The sequence below is a fragment of the Colobus angolensis genome, unplaced genomic scaffold (assembly GCF_000951035.1).
Source record: "Colobus angolensis palliatus isolate OR3802 unplaced genomic scaffold, Cang.pa_1.0 Scaffold161, whole genome shotgun sequence".
In the NCBI taxonomy this organism is placed as follows: Eukaryota; Metazoa; Chordata; class Mammalia; order Primates; family Cercopithecidae; genus Colobus; species Colobus angolensis.
Window position 1 is genome coordinate 8,465,514 of NW_012114722.1, and position 24,012 is coordinate 8,489,525.

The 24,012-nt window shown below is 38.2% G+C and overlaps 1 protein-coding gene and 1 pseudogene across 1 annotated transcript in view; one reads left to right on the plus strand and one right to left on the minus strand.

The window, feature by feature from the left end:
• The window catches only part of PCDH11X (protocadherin 11 X-linked), an 820,557-nt gene that overhangs the window by 619,816 nt on the left and 176,729 nt on the right, over window positions 1-24,012 (minus strand). The window lies entirely within an intron of this gene.
• On the plus strand, window positions 2,215-3,434 carry LOC105508412 (annotated as a pseudogene).

Consider the following 24,012-nt stretch of genomic DNA (forward strand, 5'->3'; position numbering starts at 1 on the left):
GCTGAGGCTTAAGTAGGTAAACAAAGCCTCCGGGAAGCTTGAACTGGGTGGAGCCCACCACAGCTCAAGGAGGCCTGCCTGTCTCTGTAGACTCCACCTCTGGGTGGAGTCTGACAGCTGTCTGACAGCTTTGAAGAGAGCAGTGGATCTCCCAGGGCGGAGGTTGAGATCTGAGAACCGACAGACTGCCTGCTCAAGTGGGTCCCTGACCCCTGAGTAGCCTAACTGGGAGACATCCCTCCACTAGGTGCAGACCGACACCTCACACCTCACGTGGAGAGGTACACACCTGAGACAAAGCTTCCAGAGCAAGAATCAGACAGCAGCGCAGCGTTCGCTGTTCAGCAATATTCTATCTTCTGCAGCCTCTGCTGCTGATACCCAGGCAAACAGGGTCTGGAGTGGACCTCAAGCAATCTCCAACAGACCTACAGCTGAGGGTCCTGACTGTTAGAAGGAAAACTAACAAACAGAAAGGACACCCACACCAAAACCCCATCAGTACGTCACCAGCATCAAAGAACAAAGGCAGATAAAACCACAAAGATGGGGAAAAAGCAGGGCAGAAAAGCTGGAAATTCAAAAAATAAGAGCACATCTCCCCCTGCAAAGGAACGCAGCTCATCGCCAGCAACGGATCAAAGCTGGACGAAGAATGACTTTGACGAGTTGAGAGGAGAAGGCTTCAGTTGATCAAACTTCTCAGAGCTAAAGGAAGAACTACGCACCCAGCGCAAAGAAACTAAAAATCTTGAAAAAAGAATGGAAGAATGGATAACTAGAATAATCAATGCAGAGAAGGCCAAGGGGCTTGTGATTCAATTGCAAGGAAAGAATGCAAGGCACAAGGCTAAGGTCTTAGGTTCACTTGAAGTGGGAATTTGGAAATGAGATCCCCTGAACAAAGCCAAGACTTTGAAGAAGCACACATATGTTGGATTTTTAAAAATGCCATCAGAACAGTGAGATTCCAAGGAACTATGCCTATGTTAGTCTGGATAGGGGGGAAAAGGAATTTATAAATGCAGATTTTCATTTACATGATCCACGGATACCTAAATTAAAATATTAAAGTAAAAAGTGGTCCCCAGAAGGTAATACTCCCGGGTCGCCTTAGCAGAACTAATCTCAAAACTTATCTAGGAGGAATGTTCAATCCAGGCAGAAGAGGATTCCTACAGATAAATTATCTCTGAAGATTAGCTCAGAGTTCAAAATTTGCCATAGCAAAGAGTCAACAGTCACAACAAATAGCTCTGGTGTTACTCCAGGAACTTTTAAGACTCACTAAGTAGATAAAAAGAAGCATCTTTAAATTGATTAAAGTAACAGTACCAAAATAATGTTTACAAAACGAAGTGAAGAACATTATGACAAAAGTTCACAAATATTCTTAAAGAGATTAAACTAATAAAAATGAATAAATATCTAGGTGTGGAAATTAAAACCTAGCAGAATATTTATTTAAAAAGTGAAAATCTCCAGAGATATGATTCTAATGAGTAAAAATCTATTAAAATGGGTTTAATAAGGTAAAGTAAAAATTAGGACAGTCATGCCACATGGATTTCACTTTATTTTAAAGTCTCCCCTGATTTGAAAAGAATACTATAATAATCCCAAGGTTGAAGAACGTCATTGACTTACAGATATCCACATGTATATTTTGTAGTAAAAAAACTGAAAAGTAATTTTCGTATGAAGTATGCAGTAATAAATTGGGATGATTTTCCAGATTAAACTAAATTAAATACTTCAAATGTAACATTAAATGCTAATAATGCAATAAGAACACAGTCTACATATATAATAAATATCTCTATAAATATGAGCAATTTTCTATGATACTTTTTGCCTGCAGATTATAACATATAGTATTTTTCACATACACATATATTCTTCATTTTATTACATGGGTTTTATTGCTGGTTTATATGCTTTGGCTCTGTATCCCCACCCAAATCTCATCTTGTAGCTCCCATAATTCCCACATGTTGTTGGAAGGAACTGGTGGGAGATGACTGAATGCTGGCGGTGGGTCTTTCCCGTGCTGTTCTCGCCACAGTCAATGGGTCTCACGAGATCTGATCATTTTAAAAATGGGAGTTGGGCCCCGCCGCTGGCTCCATTCCGCTCCCTGCCTCCGCTCCCTGCCTCCACGCCGCAGCGCCAGCCATAGCCGCCTAGCCTGCAGCCACCACCTCTGAGAATAAGATGGCTGTGCCACCCACGTTTGCTGATCTTGGCAAATCTGCCAGGGATGTCTTCACCAAGGGCTATGGATTTGGTTTAATATAGCTTGATTTGAAAATAAAATATGAGAATGGATAGGTATTTACAAACTCAGGCTCAGCCAACACTGAGACCACCAAAATGCCGGGCAGTCTGGAAACCAAGTACAGATGAACTGAGTAGGGCCTGACGTTTATGGAGAAATGGAACACCGACAATATACTAGGCACTGAGGTTACCGTGGAAGATCAGCTTGCAAGTGGACTGAAGCTGACCTTCGATTCAGCCTTCCCACCCAACACTGGGGGGAAAAAATGCTAAAATCAAGACAGGGTACAAGCAGGAGCACATTAACCTGGACTGCAACATGGATTTCGACATTGCTGGGCCTTCCATCCGGGGTGCTCTGGTGCTGGGTTACAAGGGCTGACTGGCCAGCTACCAGATAAATTTTGAGACTGCAAAGTCTCGAGTGACCCAGAGCAGCTTTGCAGTTGGCTACAAGACTGATGAATTCCAGCTTCAGGCTGATGTGAATGACAGGACAGAGTTTGGCGGCCTCATTTACTAGAAGGTGAACAAGAAGTTGGAGACTGCTGTCAGTCTCACCTGGACAGCAGGAAACAGTAACACACACTTCGGAATAGCAGTCAAGTATTAGATTGACCCTGACGCCTGCTTCTTGCTAAAGTGAACAGCTCCAGCGTGATAGGTTTAGGATACACTCAGATCCTAAAGCCAGGTATCCAGCTGACACTGTCAGCTCTTCTGGATGGCCAGGACGTCAATGCTGGTGGCCACAAGCTTGGTCTGGGACTGGAATTTCAAGCATAAATGAATACTGTACAATTGTTTGATTTTAAACTATTTTGCAGCATAACTACCTTCAGAATTTAGTGTATCTTTTAATGTTGTATGTCTGGGATGCAAGTATTGCTAAATATGTTAGACCTCCAGGATAAAGATGATTCAGCTTTAAGATGTTAGTCTTTCAGAGGTACAGAAGAAACTCATTTCCAAAAAAGGCCCTTTCAGTGTTAGACTTGGGGGAACTTGGCAGCCACTTTGAGATGCCAGGTTTCTTTTTTTGTCTAGAAATGGCTGCGAGTGGAAGCTGATAATATGTAGGCACTTTGTAAATTCATATTGAGTACATGAATGAAATTGTGATTTCCTGAGAATTGAACTTTGGCTTCCTAACCCTAATTGATGAGAGCGCTCATGACCTGTTCCCAGTCCAGTTCATCATTATCTCTTTTACACCAAAAGGTCTGCAGGGTGTGGTCATTCTTTCTTTTGTGCCATTTTGGGGTGGAGAGGGTGGATGTGATGAAGCCAATAATTCAGGACTTACTTCTTCCTGTGTTGCGTTTCTTAACCCTTGCACCAGAGTATGAAATACCTTCCAGGAGCTCCAGCTATAAGCTTGGAAACGTCTGTGTGATTGTAATCACATGGTGACAACACTCAGAATCTAAATTGGACTTCTGTTATATTCTCACCACTCAATTTGTTTTTTAGCAGTCTAATGGGTACATTTTAGAGTCTTCCATTTTCTGTGGAATTAGAGCCTGCCCTTCAAATGCTGTAATTAATATCACTTAGACTCAAATAAAATATTGAAACCTAAAATAAAGAAAACAACAACAACAACAGGAGTTGACCTGCACAAGCTCTCTTTTTGCCTGCCACCATCCACATAAGGTGTGACTTGCTCCTCCTTGCCTTCCACCATGATTGTGAGGCCTCATCAGCCATGTGGGACTGTAAGTCCAATAAACCTCTTTCTTTTATAAATTGCCCAGTCTCGGGTATGTCTTTATCAGCACAATGAAAATGGACTAATCCAGTGGTATAAAAGGTTAAGTGGTAGATCCAGAAAAATAACCTATAATTTCTGATTCCAAATTATTTTTTTTCTAATGAGTCATTTTGTGCAACAGCAGGCAGTGGGGGACTTATCAGGTAGCCACTTTTTTTTTTTTTTTTTATCAGATACTGCATTATTGTAGACTTCCAGAGCACTTAGGAAACCACAAGTATAAATCTTTGTTGAATATACAGTTTTGGCAAGGACAAGCCAAATTTTTCTTGAATAATTAAAAACATAGCTAAGATAGGAACCAGTGTGATGTAACTTGGTTCTCCTTCATTTTTTCCTTATTCAATTCTTCATTCAATGATTGAATGGGGAGGGAGGTAAAATCACAAATAACCTGTCAGTCATAGCACTGTCGAGTTAGTTATTAAATATTTACAAAATGTAAGACTGTCAATGTACTGTGAGTTTCTTGAGGAATGGGAACAAATCTTGCTCACTATGTGTATATATATATACTGTATATATATACACACTGTATATATATACACATATACACTGTATATATACATACTATATATACACATATACACTGTATATATACATACTATATATACACACACAGTATATATACATACTGTGTGTATATATGCCTACAGCATATATATACATACTGTGTGTATATATTCTGTGTGTGTATATATATATTCTGTGTGCATATATGTATATACAAAACCTCACACAGAACTTCAAAACTAGTAGACACTCAATGATATTTACTGAATTAACAAACTAACTAAATTCAACTGCTATTTAAGTATTTAAAAAGTAGTAATGCAGTTTTATCATTTGATATGTGTTGCATGTCTTTCATCAAAGCAACATAAAATGCTCTATATAAATCTCCAGTTTGGGGCTGGGCACGGTGGTTCATGCCTGTAATCCCAGAACTTTGGGAGGGCACAGCGGGATGATCTGTTGAGCTCAGGAGTTGGAGACCAGTAAGGCCAACGTAGTGAGACCTTGTGCCTACTATAAACAACAGCAAAATTTAGCTGGTGTGCGCCTGTAGTCCCAGCTACTCGGAAGGCTGAGGCGGGAGGATTGCTTGAGCTCGTGCCACTGCACTCCAGCTTGGGCGAGATCCTGTCTCAAAACCAAACCAAACCAAAATAAAAGGAAAGAACCCTCCAGCTTTTTAAAATTGTCACTTGCTAAAATTACTTCCCTAAGATATCCATCAAAAGATACAGAGCTAGAAAGAGCTGTGAATCCTGTCCAGAAATCATTAAAATGTGATATGGATTGGTCAAGGAAACTTTCCTGCTTTGGGTCAGTTTGAGAGCCTTTGCTTTAAAAGAAGTGCTGAGTATTGCTGCTGGAGAAGTGTGTAGAGGGCAGTTCAGAAAGATGGAATTGCCTGACCTAGGATTCCAAGACTATTTTAATAACATAAATACTCTGGTTCAGGTTAGAGCTGTCAGCTTTTAAAACACTAAAATTTCTACTCCACTTCTTGCTTTCATTCAATTGAGTTTTGTCCTAAACTTAGAGTAAACAGCCAAAGCTGTTTTTACTTCTCAGAAATTAGACACCAAGTGCATTCTTGCTAATTTTAAACCAGGGCATTTAAGGATAAGATATCATTTGGTAATCTCATTAATGCCTGCCTAGTTTTTGATGTAATCCTCAAACTGTTGACTATTGAGACTTACAGCTTGATGAGTCAAATGTTTGAAAATCGTATTAACCCACTGCTTTTTAAAATGTTTGCCTTTAGATAACAGCATTAAACAATTGGATTGGTGGCTATATGACTGTTTTGTTATTCAGTAATTACCATTTGGTCATAATATCATTGACAGTGAAGATAAGGCATACTTCAATATTTTGCTTTTAAGTTATTTGTAGGAACAACTATGATGACTGTAGCTCCACAAATTTGTAATCACTTTATAGAGAAACACAGCATCTCTTCCTTGCAGTAAATAAAACAGCACACACTCTGAAGATTAGAAAAAAATGTGAAATGAAGAGGAACAGCATATGATAATGTTAAGGTCCTTAGTGTTTGAGTGAAGGGATCTGAATTTTAGTCCCAGCCTTGTTACTAACTAGTTGTATGTCTTTGAGCAAGGCATTTTGATTCCCTGAGCTTGCGTTTCCTTATTCATAAAGTTATATGCTCTATTTTCACGGTAAAAAGAATACAATATGAATGGCATAGGCAGGAAGGAGAAGCGGAGATACATTAAAGAAGACAATATAAAAAGTAAAACAGCCTGCCATTAGTCTTTCTTATCTTGCATTTACACTTTAACAAAAGTATTAAGTTACCTCAATATTCCTAAGCAGTGAAATTATTATAGGTTAATTTAAACTCCGGAAGGCTAATTTTGCCAGTTTCATAGTCCTTATCTTGCCAAATAGCAGAATTTGTGACACCTCACTCTCAAGAACAAACCTACTGAATTTTATTATGGTTATCTATTCACAACTGATACCCTGTTCATGTTTGTTACAGGCATATTAACATGATGTCATTAGTATACTATATGTTCAATCTGAATTTTATCTCGAACGCCATTAAAAATAGTTTTACAATGCATTCGGATATACAGAAAATTCAACGTATTTGATTTATTGTTACATTTTAAACAGACAAAAATGCCCTTATGGAAGTCTTATATAGAATAATAAATGCAGATATGAAGTACTGAATTATACATACCATATACCTCAAATCATCAGAGATAGCTCTAGAATTAGGCTCTGCCCTGAGATATTGGAAGAATCCTGGAAACTGAGAAAAATGATAGTAGCTGCTGTCACTGATGGTGGCACCAAACCAAACTGCGATGTCTAGAAGTATCAATCACAGATCCCTGAGCCCTGGCCCCTGTCTTTATCACCATCTCAAAAACCAGAGGGTAAAGATGTAAGATGAATAAGCAAAATACCATGAGAAAGTTTGAGTGGACAAGAGGAAGTGATTGAGGATCAGATAGACAGCAAGGGGATAGCAGCTGCCCACAGAATATAAGTAGGGAGAAATAGGGAGATTCCTCTTTCACCTATTCAAGACACATCCCTTATGCACCTGTTATGTGCCAGACACTACTGGGTGTTGTTAATACAAAAATGAATTTGATCTAACCATGCTTATCACAGAGCTTCCTGTATGGCAAAGTGAAGCAGGGACACGTAAATCTTGAAACACATTATGGTAAGTGTTACACCGAAGAGATGTGCAAAGTGTGATTGGTAGCCCAGAAAAACAATCAACCTCCCCAGAGACTCAGGAAACTCTTCACCTAGGAATTATTATATACATTGGGGCTTAGTAGAAGAATAAGTATTTTCCAGGTAAGGAAGAAAGTGAAAGTGAGTACAGGCAGAGAAAAGCACAGGCCAAAGAAAGGGACCCAAAAGACCACTGGGGCTAAAGGGACTAGGTATAACTTGCTCTGCTGCAGCTCTTGGGGTATGTTGTGGAGGCAGGATGTTAACAAAAAGTGGAATTGAAGGGACTGGGAAACGTAGACTGGAACCATGTGATGAAACTTTTCATCTGCCATGTTAGAGTTTGGATCTTACCCCTCATGCAATAGAGAAGCAAATAGGATTTACAAAGGAGGGTTATATGATCAGAACTGTTTTCTTAGATTGCTGAATCTGGGGAAAGGGTGGAGGGTTATTTGGACAGGGAGGATTTATAACTTGAAGGAGAAAACAATTAGGAGACTGGATTACAACTGTGCAAGGAAGGTTTAAAAATCCAAATGCTTTTGAAGGCCTCAGAAATCATGCAAAATTAAAGCAGAACCCACCACACTCACCCTGCCCCAGGCATTACATTCAAATTTTTAATAAAGGAAACAAACTATGCTGGCCGAGAATGAGTTAGGATGGAAGTAGGTTTAGCTACCAGTTTTTTAGATCATATGTAGGAGAAAGGGTGATGACATTATAAATTATGGCATGGAGAAATGAGAAAAAGGAGAAGATAAATTCCAGGTCTATTTGAGTGGTGAGTGAGACTGACTGTTCCTGCTACTTCTGAAGCACTAGGAAATCAGGATATTCACTACAAATGCTTAACATGTGCTCATTGACTCAATCCACTCATGGCTAAGGAGAAGGTAAGAGAGAAATCTTTGCCCCTTATACACTGCCATTGAAACAAAATTCTGCATAGATATAGTTATAAGTCAATGTAGTTTGGGGTGTTTCTTTCTTTAACATATTGAAAATAGTTTGGGCCTAGCAATAAAGAAAATTACCTAGTCTTAGTCAGAAGCTGATTTATTAGTACAGTTATCTATTTTTGTAAGGCTGACAGTGGCTGAATTAAGCACCTGGGCAAAAATACAAAATAAACAACTATGGTACAGCAATGACAAGAGGCCAACATGACTATGTAATTAGAAGTCATTTTCTTTTTATTTTTTAAAAGAGATTTTCAATTACAAATCTATGATAATTTTATACAATTAACCATCTTACTCTTGCAATTTATATCTAAATAGACATATTATCTACAACCATAGTGTGGCAGGAAAGGATGCAGACATGGTGTCTACTTAGACTTGGAGTGAGGGAAACATAAATGAGAAAGTACAGAGACTTGATTCTAAGGGTTGAATAATTTCTGGACAAAAGAGGAATTCTAATGGATAAGAATAATGGATTGAATACCAGCAGTTATCTCAAAACCAAAGTGGAGCATTAATATGGCTTTTCACCACTTAAGCTAACCTGATCATAAATAATTACGGAGGTAATATGGATAAATATAATCTTAAAAACTACTATCGGTGGTAAAAAGCACCATATGTGATTCTGATAAATTTAAACACACAATTTAAGTGCGTCTCCTGGTTTTAAAAATGGCTGCAATTTACATGTATTACTGGCATAAATATAGAATGCTTCATATATATTGGGTGATTAATGAATAAGTTAACTGAACAAGTAGCTAGATAGCACAAAAGAAAGAACAGTAAATTTCACATCAGAAGACCAATATAATCTTCAGGGCTGAATGAGAAGTTAAGAGTCTTGGTCATATCACAGCTAGCCATTTGCCGTGCAAGACATTTAACCTCTGTGTTCGGATCTTTCTTTTGTGAACAGAGATTAGGAAAGGCCAAATAGCAAACCAAGAGTTCTGTCTAACAAAAAGTGTATCATTCAATGCCCTTACAGAAGAGAGAAAGTATGTCTGGCCTTGAAGAGGAACATGAATTTAGATGAAAAATTCAATTATCCTGAGCTAGAAATCCAAGTCTTGTATACATCTATATAATAATGAAAATAACTGTGCTATCAAAATTACATCAGTTTTATTTTTTTCCTGTGCCAAAGCAAAAACACACTTAATAACCAGGGGTCACACATTCAAAGCAGCCATGCTCTTTCAGGAGCCAAGCAAAAATCACAAATATGGGCCAGGTGTGGTGGCGCATGCTTGTAGTCCCAGCTACTCGGAAGGGTGAGGTGGAAGGATTACTTCAGCCAGGGAGGTTGAGCCTACAGTGAGCCCTGATTGCACCACTGCTCTACAGCCTGGGCGACAGAATGGGACCCAGTATCAAAAACAACAACAACAAAAAGAAAATAATAAACATGTAAACACCCTCAAATATAAAATAATATGACATGATGGGTCTATGGCTAATAGGAGAGTACATGTCTCCCAATAGCCTTCACAATCAATTATTGTTTTCCTAAACACTGCCTCTCAAAGCCCATCTTTGTCTACATGTGGGTGGTGGGCCATAAGATTGTGACCCCCAGTCTTAAGCTGTCTATTATTAATAGCATTAAAGTGTCTTCTTTCATTTGGATATTGATGTTGCTTCTCACAAGTCAGTAAACTACCTTATCAATGATCAATTTCCTCCTCATCTTGCCTGATGCTATCAACAGCATTTAACCCAGTTGATCCCTTCCCCTCCTTGATAGCTTTCTTCATCTGACTTCCCTGGATACCACACACTCAGGTTTTCCTCTTACTTTTACAGCCATTCCTGAGTCCCCTTGACTAGTTTTTCCCCTTCTCCTAGATCTCCAAAAGTTGGAGTTCTCTAAGGTTTCCTCCCTTTTGTATCTACACACTCATTTCTTTGCTGACAACCAGTCTCATGTATTTAACAACCATATGCTGTCAACTACCAAGTTTATATCCAGCCAGGACCACTCTCTTGAACTCCAACTTCCTATATCCAACTGCCAATCAGCATCTCCACATAGATGTCTAATTGACATCTTAAGATTAAGATGTCTAAAACTGAACTCCTGATCCATGTGCATTCTTACCAATCACAGTTGATAGCAACTATTCTTTCAGTTGTCAATGCCAAAAATCTTCTTGTCATCTTGACATCTCTATTTTTCTTACATTTCACATTTTGGTATATTAAGACATCATCCTAGGTGTTTCCTAGTAAATATAGAATCTGACTACTTTTCACCACCTTCATTGCTTCCATCCTTGTGCAAGCCACCATTCTCTCCTGAGGAGTAGTACAATAAGTCTCTGCTTGCATCATTACCCTATATGTACTATTCTCAACAGCAACCACAGCAATCCTATTAAAACCCAAGTAAAAGGCCAGGCGTGGTGGCTCATGCCTGTAATTCCAGCACTTTGGGAGGCCGAGGCAGGTGGATCACCTGAGCTCAGGAGTGAGAGACCAGCCTGACCAACATGGAGAAACCCCATCTCTACTAAAAATACAAAATTAGCTGGGCATGGTGGCATGCACTTGTAGTCCCAGCTACTTGGGAGGCTGAGGCAGGAGAATCAATTGAACCCGGGAGGTGGAGGTTGCAGTGAACCAAGACCATGCCATTGCACTCCAGCCTGGGCAACAAGAGTGACAGTCAGTCTCAAAAGAAAAAAAAAAAAAGAAAAAAGAAAAGAAAAAAAGAAAAAGAAACCAAAGTAGAATTATTTCACGCCTGTAAGCAACGGCCTGCCATGTCTCCATGTTTTACTCGGAATCAGGCCATTGTAGCTTCTTATAAGGTCTTTCCAAATATCTCCCTTGCCACCGCCATCTTCCCTGTCATTTCCTCTTCTATACTGCCCCTTAGTTCAAGTTGCTTTAGCCACACTGAACACCTTACCATTCCTTGAACATACCTGTAATGTTTTTATATAACTCTTAATTATTTCCTCTGCCAGGAAAATTATTCCCCTGGATATTTGCTTGACAAAATCCCTTACCACATTTAATGTGGGCTCCATATTCTACCCTCTCAATGAGCAAACCCTGACCACTTGCAAAACAGTCACAACCACACCACTGGCACTTCTAATCCTATTTATGGCGCACCGCAAAGGTTATCAATTTCTAATAGTCTCTATACTTTTCACTCATTGTCACTTAACACAAAATTGATGATTTTTCTTTAACAAGAACTTTTATATATTTCTCAAGATAATTAATATATAAATATCTAAGTAAATCATGGATAGGTAATGGTGAGATTTATCTACAATTCATAAAAATAAATAAATCATGAATAACTTGCTGAGACTGATATACAATTAATCAGTCATCCGTTTACATTTTAACATTCTTAAAGCTTTCCTACTATAGAAAAAATTATTTTTTCCAGGTTTATAAAAAGTTTTCTCCTACTGTAAAATTGAGAATAAAGAACTGATGCAAATGTGAAATACACCCAATATAAAGGCTTTGCAAAATGCCTGTTAATTTTATTTTTTCTTTTGTTAAATTTATTTTTTAATTGACAAGTAAAAGTTGTAGGCTGGGCATGGTGGCTCACATCTGTAATCCCAGCACTTTGGGAGGCCAAGGCAGGTGGATCACCTGAGGTCAGGAATTCGAGACCAGCCTGGCCAACATGGTGAAACATCATCTCTACTAAAAATACAAAAATTAGCCGGGCATGGTGGTGGGTGCCTGTAATCCCAGCTACTCGGGAGGCTGAGGCAGGAGAACTGCTTGAACCTGGGAGGTGGAGGTTGCAGTGAGTCGAGATCATGCCACCGTACTCCAGCCTGGGAGACAGAGTGAGACTCTGTCTCAAAAAAAAAAAAAAAAAAAAAAAGTTGTATATACTTATGGTGTACTATATGACTTTTCTGTATATATGCATTATGAAATGGCTAAATCAAGCTGTTTTAACATACATTAGCTCACATATTTACCATTTTTTTGTGTGTGGTGAGAACACTTAAAATCTGTCACCAGCAATTTTCAAGTATATTGTTATTAACTATAGGCACCATGATGCACAATAGATTTCTTGAACTTATTTTTTGTATCTAATTAAAATTTTGTGTCCTTTGACAAACATCTCCCCAATCCCCCAACTCTCTAATGCTGGCAACCACCATTTCAGGTAGTTTTATTTGTTAAGTACATCTTACATGTAGATACTAGTTTATTTAGAGCTTATCAAGCAATATAAAAAAATGATCCCAGAAACCATAAAACAAGTTCTCTCCATGTTTTACCTAAGCTTTTGATGCTTAAAATTGAACAGATCAGCTACTGGAGGAAATATTATGGGTTTGTCTGACAGATTCTGTTCACTGTCAAAATTCTGCCAACTAGTTGTTAGCACAGGCAAAAATTTGTCATTTAAGAGACTAATGCATTAAGCCTAAAAGTCAAATTGCTCATGAAAGGTAAGGTGACTGTTTTTAAGAACCAACAGCTATGTTTTTATTAGAGGTAAAGTTCTCATGATTATACGGCCACTTAAATCAGAAATTCAGCCACTTTACCCTCAGTGAACAATTTATCTTCCAGACTGGATTCATTGTCTATGCAACTGATACAATTCCCTGGTTTAGAGCTTATTATCATGCTGCAAACTGAGTAACATATTCCCCCAGACATAAATATCTACAGAGCTCCCCTTAACAAGAGTCAAGTGTCCTTTTCAACTTTGCTAAAACACTAAGATACCCTGAACAAGCTTAATTGAATTATTTTGTTTTACTAAAGTATGCAGAGTTGTTCAGTTTCTTCTTCTTCTTTTTTTTTTTTTTCATAATAATCAGGACCTCAGGTACACATAAATGAATTCTCTGCTCCTTTTGAAGAAGAAGATCAAGAAAAAATTCCCCAAGTACAAAATCAAAAAGAAAAGAAAGCTTTCTTTGCTTACTTGAGCTATGCATCTCTTAACGTTCCTGTAATGCTTTCTTAAATAATGAAAATAAGTCAAGATTAGGTAATTATGCATTTTTCCTTAGCTATTTTCCTAAGAGGACAAATTTTTAAAAATTTCAATGTATTTTCAAGTTATATTAAGTAGCATCTGCATGACACTATGGTTGACAATGCCTTTCAACTTCATTTGCATTTTGTCTTTACAATTCATTGAAAATTTGAAAGTAACGGTCAATCACTGGAAGCTTATGAGGTCCAGCACTGTGTTAGGTACTTCACCATATCACATCTCAGTAAGGTAGTTATCACTATATCTTAATTTTTAGATGCGGAACCTGAATATTTTCCTGTTGCATCATTTTTTTTTTTTGCATCTGATGTTTTTGAAAGGCAGAATAATCATCAGAATTAACTTTATTCAGTGCCTATGAGTGGTTGCACTATGAGGTGCTGCACTACGAACTTTATCTTATTGCTAATTTTCATTAAAGCCATGTAAGAAAGGTATTATTATACTTATTTTACAAATGAGGAAGCTGAGCCCTGGTGAGATTCAATAAATTACCCCAAGTCACATAACAAGAACTGGCAGAATCAGGATTCTAGGCTGCACTCTCCACCAAGCCATGCTGCCAAACATGGTGATCCCTTTTGCTTTTTCTTTCTTTTTTTTCCTTTTTTGAGACAAGGGCAACTCTGTCACCCAGGTTGGAGTACAGTGGCACAATCACTGCTCACTGCAGCCTCAACCACCTGAGCTCAAGTGACACTCCCACCTTAGACTCCCCAGTACTTGGGACACAGGAGCATGCCACCACGCCCTGGTAATTTTTTATTTTTTTGTAGAGAAGGAGTCGCCCTATATTGCCCAGGCTGTTCTAAACTCCTGGGCTCAAGCGATCCTCCCACCTTCAGACTCCCAAAGTGTTGGGATTACTGGTGTGAGCCACTATGTCTAGCCTATGATGATCCTTCTTTGATCCTCTTCACTATCTTGACGCTTAGTAAATTCTAAACAATATCTTGAATTTTCCTAATATGATGTTACTTTTTTAAACAATCACAACTTTTTTTTTTAATCTAACAAGACACTATTTTCTAAGTAATCCACATGAAGTGAGCAAAGACTTGTTTGGATACTAATTTTATAGTGTAAATTGGTACAGGGAAAGTTGCTGTGACCTGTGGTTATACTTGTAAATGTTGCCCTTGGGCTTGCAAAGTATTCTCCAGAGTCAAGCAAATGCTCATATAATTAAGCTACACTTTCTGAGGTAATCACTTTTTAACCAACTATTTTTTATGCCAAGTACATTCCTTTGGGTAATAATGAGAGGTCTGGTATTATACCCTCATACTGTATAGTGTTTTAATTAAAAGAGGTGTCACTGAATACATAAACATTTTGTGTCTGTCAGAATCTATAATTATGCAAATGGAAAAGAGCTGGGAAAGAAAACACACATCTTTTCTGTTTATATTTCAATTAGGATGTGAAAGTTCATTGCTGAAAGTGAAGATTTCAGACTTTCTAAGAGAAATTAAGACATGCCTTTTTTTAGTTCTAAGCTGAATTGACTTCTACCAACAGTAACATTTAATAATTTAATGTTATACATATATGTTGCATTTGAAGCTACAAAATACGATTAAGTCACCCATTTTTAGATTTATAACAATATGGTGTTATAAATCACAATGTTTTATTTCAGTATTTCAATGTGGCATGGTGAATTAGACCTTTCCAAATTGATAAGTTTTTCTGGAGCTGAAAATAAAACTTCTTAAAAGGTACACGCACACTTTTCATGTCATCAGGTCATTTTGTAACATGTAATGATAAATGGTTAAGCATACCTGAAATACGTTATTATAAAGTCGCATTAGCCTCAGAAAAATTAAGCTAAGACTGAAAGAGGGGATAGTTAAAAGAAAAATAAACAAATAACTTTTGCTGTCCAAAGAACTGCAGCCTAAAATCAGGAACCTGAGATTTGTGCTGTACAAAAACTAGGCATAAGACCTTCGCCAACACTATTTGCTTGTGACTCAGTCACGTTAACTGTGAGACACGATAACAAACTAAAGAAAAAATAACAAATGTGGTGGTATTTTGAGAGAAAAAGACTATTTACAAATCTGAAATATTTATGTTGTTATTTTATTGTTTATACTGCAGAGAGAGTGAATATAAATACTTAACAGTGGGAACCTATTGAAAAAAATATTAAAACAGCACAGAAGGAAATATAAAGAAAACTTAACCTTCTGTCCTGAATCCACTCTGCAGAAAAAGAAAATACTACGTTGTGTAATCAGATTTTAAAAATTAAATGTGAAGATTTTCTATTACAATGAAGAGTTGATTTTTAAAAATCAACTCATATGTGAAGGCTTGCTTTTCAATTCACTGCACCACTCAAAACTGCAATTCACTTTGTAGAACCCGAGGTGAAAGAAAAGCAAATGGATCGCATTCAGAAGACATTGTTCAAGTTCTGGCAATACCCTTTATTAGCTGGGTGAAAAGGCTAAATCTCTGAGTATAAATTTCTCATCACTAAAATCAGAGTAATATTTCCTTTCAGCCTTATTCATGAAATAAGAGAATATAAAGCTGCTTTTTTTTTTTTTTTTTATGTAGTCTCTCTCTGTCGCCCAGGCTGGAGTGCAGTGGCCGGATCTCAGCTCACTGCAAGCTCCGCCTCCCGGGTTCACGCCATTCTCCTGCCTCAGCCTCCCGAGTAGCTGGGACTATAGGCGCCCACCACCTCGCCCGGCTAGTTTTTTTTTTTGTATTTTTTAGTAGAGACGGGGTTTCACCATGTTAGCCAGTATGGTCTCGATCTCCTGACCTCGTGATCCGCCCGTCTCGGCCTCCCAAAGTGCTGGGATTACAGGCTTGAGCCACCGCGCCCGGCCTAAAGCTGCTCTTTAAATTATAACAAGCAATATTAGTTTAAGAGATTTGTTGTATAACTAAGTTGTTCCTGCTAATATAGTTATTAAAAAGTTAAATATTAACCTGTATAGATAGAGACAACAGAATAAAGTACTCCTAAATTTAAAATTTGTACTCATGTGATGTTGCTAGGGGGGTCTGCCTCTTTTCTATTTTGTCAGCTCTCTGGGAAGGTTGAACGCTCAATTGGAAACAAGGAAATACGTCTGCTTATCTCCTTCTCCTACAACAGTGGTCCTCAACCTTTTTGGCACCAGGGACCGGTTTCGTAGAAGACAATTTTCCATGTCTGGAAGGTGGGGGTGGGTGGATGGATAATGGTTTCAGGATGAAACTATTCCACCTCAGATAATCAGGCATTAGTTAGATTTCTCATAAGGAGTGCACAGTCTAGATCCTTTGAATGAGCAATTCAAAGATTCTCCTGTGAGAATCTAATGACGCTGCTGATCTGACAGGAGGTGAAGTTCAGGTGGTAATGCTTGCTTGCCACTGCTCACCTCCTGCTCTGCAGCCTGGCTCCTAACAGGTCATAGATAGGTACCAGTCCATGGCCCATGGCTTGGGGAACCCTGTCTTACAGCATTCTCAGTCATACAGCCTGTTCATACCATCCCAATAACTACACACTGGTAACAGACAAAAAAAGGGGAGAAAAGAATGACACTAAATAGGTCCCTTCCATCATCTCTCCTTGGATGAAGCGGGAAGCCATCATCCTCAGCAAATTAACACAGGAACAGAAAACCAAACACGGCATGTTCTTACTCATAAGTGGGGGTCGAACAATGAGAACATATGGACACAGAAATGGGAACAACTCACACTGGGGTCAGTTGGGGGGTGCGGAGTGAGGAGAAGGAGAGCGTTAGGACAAATATTTAATGCATGTAGGGCTTGAAAGCTAGATGACAGGCTGATAGGTGCAGCAAACCACCATGGCACATGTATAGCTATGTGATAAACCTGCACGTTCTGCACTTGTATCCTGGAACTTAAAGTAAAATTTAAAAATAAAATAAAATAAAATAAAATAAAACAAAATAACAAAATAAAATAAAATAAATTTCCTTTCACCCAATAAACTATTCTTTATTTTATGCAATAACATTTATTCTAAAAATATGTGCCTGTTAAAATACAGGGTAGCTTTTCAATATGTCTTTTTCTTTTTTGAAAGGCAATTATTATTTTATTTTATTTATTTTTTAAATTATACTTTAAGTTCTGGGGTACATGTGTACAACGTGCAGGTATGTTATATAGGTATACATGTGCCGTGTTGGTTTGCTGCACCCATCAACTCATCATTTACATTAGGTATTTCTCCTAATGCTATTCCTCCCCCAGCCCCCACCCCCGATAGGCCCCAGTGTGTGATGTTCCCTGCCATGTGTTCATGTGTTCTCATTGTTCAACTCCCACTATGAGTAAGAACACAAACTATTCTTTAGTTGAATAACACATCTCTTTATATTCTAGGGAATAGTATTCTGAATAAGTTAATTCATTCTCTTGAAATTCATTGTCTTGAAACAGACCCAATAGTACCATAGGCAGTTGTTTTTGGATAAACATAGATATTGATCCTTCTGGTCTTAAAGCTTGACACTTATATTTGTTTTATCTGCATTCCTTCCTCAGTAATTGATGTTCAAGCCTCTCAAAAAAAAAAAAAATCAAAGAACTGAAACTCACCAGATCAGGGCATCCAGACTATGAGATGCCAGACCCCTCATTCATCATGATTGTTTCCTTGCCCCTCTCTAGTTCCTGTCTTCTAACACATTGTTACATTTCTTCCCTGGTATATGAAAACCTAATTTTAGACAGTCAAGGAGAGGGATTTGAGGCTGAGCTCCTGTCTCCTTGGCTGCAGCACCCAATTAAAGCCTTCTTTCTTCTTCCTTGGTAACACCTGTCATCTCAGTCATTGGCTTTCTGTGCAGTGAGTAGCAGAACCTAGACCAAATCCCTGCGGTTTTGGGGACACTTTCAACGGACAAAATGTGGGCTTCTAAAAATTAGAGAAAATCAAATGTATGGTTTTAATAGACTTCCTTTCTCTTGTAAGCCAATGTTTAACTTCTTAAAGTGAAAACTAATAGTTGTTTAAAGAACTTTATTAATTGAACACAGTCTTTTATTAAGAGATAGATATAAAGAAACACCAATGGAGAATCAATTCATCTTAAGCTGGGACAAAGATATCAGGTTTCATAAATTGTAAAAATGACTTCATTGTCAAGTCCCTTAATTGGTATCTCATCTATAAATTAAGTTTAACTCACAGTGTGTCTAGAAGACACTCCACTCCACCTAATGTCTGCTCTCAACAAAGCCAGAGCTGGAAATTGCACATCTAATGTACATGGCCTCTAACTGTTATTTTGACTATGAATAAAAAGGAAAAAAAAGTCAAAAATGGAATTGGCAAGGGCCCACCTGCATGCTTGACATACAAAAATAATACATTGTGTGATACGCAGTGTCTGTATGAATGAACTTTTCTACTCTTGTGTGCTCTCAAATGGAACTTACTCTGACAAACAGAATAAATTAAAAACAATCTTCTGAACTACTATAATTTCTATTATTATTCCATATTCAGCTTTCTCATGCACTTTTATATTATCTCCCACTTCCATTATAAGTCATTCAAATAGAGGATTGTCATAACTTTCCTCTATTTCCAATAACTTTAAGTTTATCCTCTGTTCTTTTAAAGAGCTGAATGTACATTAAATTACTGAATGCAAAAGTAAAGAGAATATTTCCTTTTTTCATGCATTGTTAAAATGCTAAGGCTATTATAAACTATCTGTCACTGGTACTCAAAAATATCTGTAAAAAGATAAAAAACTCGGTGACCCACAAATGATAGCAAGGTTTGGCACCATTTAAACCAAATACAAGCAGTTTCCTTCAGCTCTGCCCTTATGTATGTCTCCTGTTTTCAAGAGCTGTCTGCTGTTCCTAAAGATTCTGAGGGTTGAAGCCTTTCCCCTAGTCATTAAAGGTCATCTGACACTACATATTATTAGGCCAGAGAGGCACAGTTGTAGTATGCTCTAGTACAACTTGTCAGGTCTCTAAACAAAGCACATGTAAGTCCTGCTGATGGAGGGAAATCTGGAAAGAAAACCCCACACTTTAGCAGGAGCATTTTCAAATAGAAAAGATAATGTAAAAGTATTATTTTAATTCAAAGACTATGATGCTCAATAGTATAATGTTACATCATGGTTTTCTTCCTAAGTGATCTTGATCTTCATGCAACCATAATAACTAAGTTTTCAAATAAGAAATGATATTGTTCATTAATATAACTTAGCACCATCATGTTAACACTTGGCATGCATTCTTTCTAGCTGAACAGCTAGATAAAACCTTGCAATATAAATAACAAGTCTTAGGCAAGACTCTGATAACTATATAATAGACCTGCTAACAAAACAATGTTTCTCGAGTTTGCATTGGCTAGTCTGGGTCCTTGGTGGTTCCATATGAATTTTAGAATTCTTTTTTATTTTTCTGTGAAAAATAACATTGGCATTTTGATAGGAATTACATTGAACCCATAGATTGCTTTGGATGGTATGGACATTTTAACAATATTAATTCCTTCAATCTAAGAACACAGGATATCTATTTATTAATGTCTTCTTCATTTCATCAACTGATGTATTATAGTTTTCAGTGTACAGATCTCTCATGTTCCCCGATTAAATCTATCCCTAAATTTATTAATTTTGATGTTTCTTGATATGGTTTGGCCGTGTCCCCAGACATATCTCATCTTGCATTGTAGTTCCCATAATCTCCACATGTTGTGGGAGGGACCTAGTGGGAGGTAATTTAATAGTGAGGTTGGTTACCCTCATGATGTTCTTGTGATAGTGAGTGAGTTCTCACAAGATCTGATGGTTTTATAAGGGGCTTTTCCTTGTTTCACTCGGCACTTCACCTCATTGTTGCCATGTGAAGAAGGACACGTTCGCTTCTACTTCTGCCATGATTGTAAGTTTCCTGAGGTTTCTCCAGCCATGCAGAACTGTGAGTCGAATAAATCTTTTTTCCTTTACAATGACCCAGTCTCTGGTATATCCTTATTAGCAGTATGAGAACAGACTAATACAGTAAATTGGTACCAGGAGTGGGGTGCTACTGTAAAGATAACTGAAAATGTGGAAGCGATTTTGGAAATGGGTAACAGGCAGAGGTTGGAAAAGCTTGGAGGGCTCAGAAGAAGACAGAAAGAGGTGGGAAAGTTTGAAACTTCCTAGAGATGGTGAATGGCTTTGACCAAAATGCTGATAGTGGTATGGACAATGAAGTTCAGGCTGAGGTGATCTCAGATGGAAAAGGGGAACTTGTTGGGAAGTAAAATAAAGGTGACTCTTGCTATGCTCTAGCAAAGAGACTGGTGGCATTTTGCCCCTACCCTAGAGATCTGTGAAACTCTAAACTTGAGAGAGATGATTTAGGGTGTCTGGCAAAATAAATTTGTAAGTAGCAAATCATTCAAGAGGTGATTTGGGTGCTGTTAAAAGCATTCAGTTTTATGTATTCACAAATATATGGTTTGGAATTGGAACTTATGTTTAAAAGGGAAGCAGAACATAAAAGTTCAGAAAATTTGCAGCCTGATGATGCAATAGAAAAGAAAAACCCATTTTCTGATAAGAAACAAGCTGGCAGCAGGAATTTGCATCAGTAACAAGGAGCCAAATGTTAATTGCCATGACAATGGAGAAAATGTCTCCAGAATATGTCAGAAGTCTTCATGTCAGCCCCTTCCATCACAGGCCCAGAGGCTTAGGGGGAAAAAATGTTTTTTTTTTGTTTGTTTGTTTTGTTGTTTTTTGGCTGGACCCAAGGCCTTGTTGCTTTGTGTAGTCTCAGGACTTGGTGCACTGTGTCCCATCCATGACTAAAAGGGGCCCATATACAGCTCAGGCTGTTGCTTCAGAGGATGCAAGCCCCAAGGCTTGGCAGCTTACACATAATGTTAGGCCTGCAGGTGCACAGAAGTCAAGAATTGAGGTTTGGGAACTTCTGTCTAGATTTGAAAAGATATGTGTAAATGCCTGGATGTCCAGGCAGTGGTGTGCTGCAGGGGCAGATTTCTCATGGAGAACCTCTGCTAGGGCAGTGCAGAAGGGAAATGTGGGGTCAGAGACCCCAAAAAGAGTCTCCAATGGGGTACAGCCTAGTGAAGCTGTGAGAACAGGGCCACAGTCCTCCATACCCCAGAATGGTATACCCACTGATAGCTTGCACCACGCACCTGGAAAACCCACAGACACTCAACGTCAGCCTGTGATTGCAGCCAGGATGGTGGGCTATATCCTGCAAAGCTACAGAGATGGAGCTGCCCAAGGCAATGAGAGCTCACCTCTTGCATCAGCACACCTTGTATATGAGACATGGAGTCAAAGGAGATCATTTTAGAACTTTAAGATTTGACTGCCCTGCTGGATTTTGGACTTGCATGGGGCCTGTAGTCACTTTGTCTTAGCCAATTTCTCCCATATGGAATGGGTGTATTTACCCAATACCTGTTACCCCATTGTATCTAGGTAGTAACTAACTTGCTTTTGATTTTACAGGCTCATAGGCAGAAGGGACTTGCCTTGTCTCAGATGAGACTTTTGGACTTGGACTTTTGATTTAATACTGGAATAAGTTAAGACCTTGGAGGACTGTTGGAAGGGTGTGATTTTGTTTTGAAACATAAGGACATGAGATCTGGGAGGGGCTGGGGTGGAATGATATGGTTTGGCTCTGTCCCCACCTAAATCTCATCTTGAACTGTAGCTCCTATAATCCCCATATGTCATGGGAGAGACCTGGTGGGAGGTAATTTAATAATGGGGGTATTACCTTCATGCTGTTCTCATGAGAGTGAGTGAGTTCTCATGAGATCTGATGGTTTTATAAGGACTTTTCCCCCTTTTCATAGGCACTTCTCCTTGCCGCTGCTATATGAAGCAGGATGTGTTTGCTTCCCATTCTGCCATGATTGTAAGTTTCCTGAGGCCTTGACATGCTGAACTGTGAGTCAATTAAACCTTTCCATTTATAAATTACCTAATGGCAGGTATGTCTTTATTACCAGCATGAGAAGAGACTAATACCCAACTGTAAATGGTATTGCTTTTTAAATTTCTCCTTTTGAGAGTTAATTGTTAGTGTATAGAAATGCATCTGATCTTTCCCTGTTGATTTTGTACCCTGCAACTTTACTGAATTCATTTATTCATTCTAGTAATTTTTTTTTTTGGCAGAGTTTTTAGGGTGTTGTGAATATAAGATTATGTCATCTTCTAACAGAGACAACTTTACTTCTTCTTTTCAATTCGGAAGCCTTTTATTTCTTTCTCTTGCCTCATTACCCTGGCTAGGATTTGCAGTACTATGTTGACTAGAAGTGGCAAGAGTGAGCATCCTTGCTCCTGATCTTAACAGAAAAGATTTCAGCTTTTCACTGGAGTATGACGTTATCTGTTAGCTTGTCACATTTGACATTTATCATGTTGAAGTGTATTTTTCCTTACCTAATTTGGTGAAGCCTGTCAAACTATTTTTCTGCATCTGTTGAGATGATTCTATAATTTTTATCCTTCATTCTGTTAATATAGTGTATCTCATTTATTGATTTGTGTATGTTGAACTGTTCTTGCACTCCAGGGATAATTTCCATTTAATTATGGTGTATGATCATTATAACATGTTGTTAAATTTGAGTTGCTAGTATTTTGTTGAAGATTTTTGCATTGTGTTAATCAAGGATATTGACCTGTAATGACAAAGCTTGGGGCATCACATTTTATGATTTCAAAGTATATTACAAAACCATAGTAAACAAAACAATATCATGCTGGTATGAGAACAGACATATAAACTGATAGAAGAGAATACAGAGCCCAGAAATAAATCCACATGTATAGAGTCAACTAATCTTTGACAAGAGCACCAAGAACACGAATGGCAAAAGGATTGTCTCTTCAACAAACTGTGTTGGGGAAACTGGATAGCCAGACCCATAAAATAAAAGTGCACCTCTACACCACTTACAAAAATTAACTTGCAGTAAAGACTTCAATATAAGTCCTGAAATCTGGCCAGGCATGGTGGCTCATGCCTGTAATCCTAGCACTTTGCGAGGCGAAGGTAGGTGGATCACCGAGGTCAGGAGTTCAAGATCAGCCTGGCCAACATGGTGAAAGCTCATCTCTACAAAAATACAAAAATTAGCCAGGCATGATGTGGGGTGCCTGTAATCCCAGCTATTTGGGAGGCTGAGGCGGGAGAATTGCTTGAACCTGGGAGGTGGAGGTTGTAGTGAGCTGAGATTGCGCTACTGTACTCCAGCCTAGGTGACAGACCAAGGCTCCCTCTCAAACAACAGCAACAACAAACAAAATGAGAAAACACAAAACCTGACACCAAAAACTCCTAGAAGAAAACGTAGGGGAAAAGTTCCTTGACATTGGTCTTGGCAAGGATTATTTTTTATGACACTAAAAATATGGCAACAAAAGCAAAAATAAACAAGTGGAATTGCATTAAACTAAAAAGCTTATACACAGCAAAGGAAACAAACAATGAAATGAAGAGGCAACCTAAAGAATGAGAGAAAATGTTTATCTTATAGGGGGTTAATATCTAAAATATATAAGAAACACATACAACTCAAGAGTAAGCAAAAACCAAATTATACAATTTAAAAATGGGCAAAAGAATTGAATAGACATTTTCCCAAAGAAGATATACAAATGGCCAAGGAAAGGTGCTCAGCATCACTACTCATCAGGGAAATGCAAATTAAAACCATA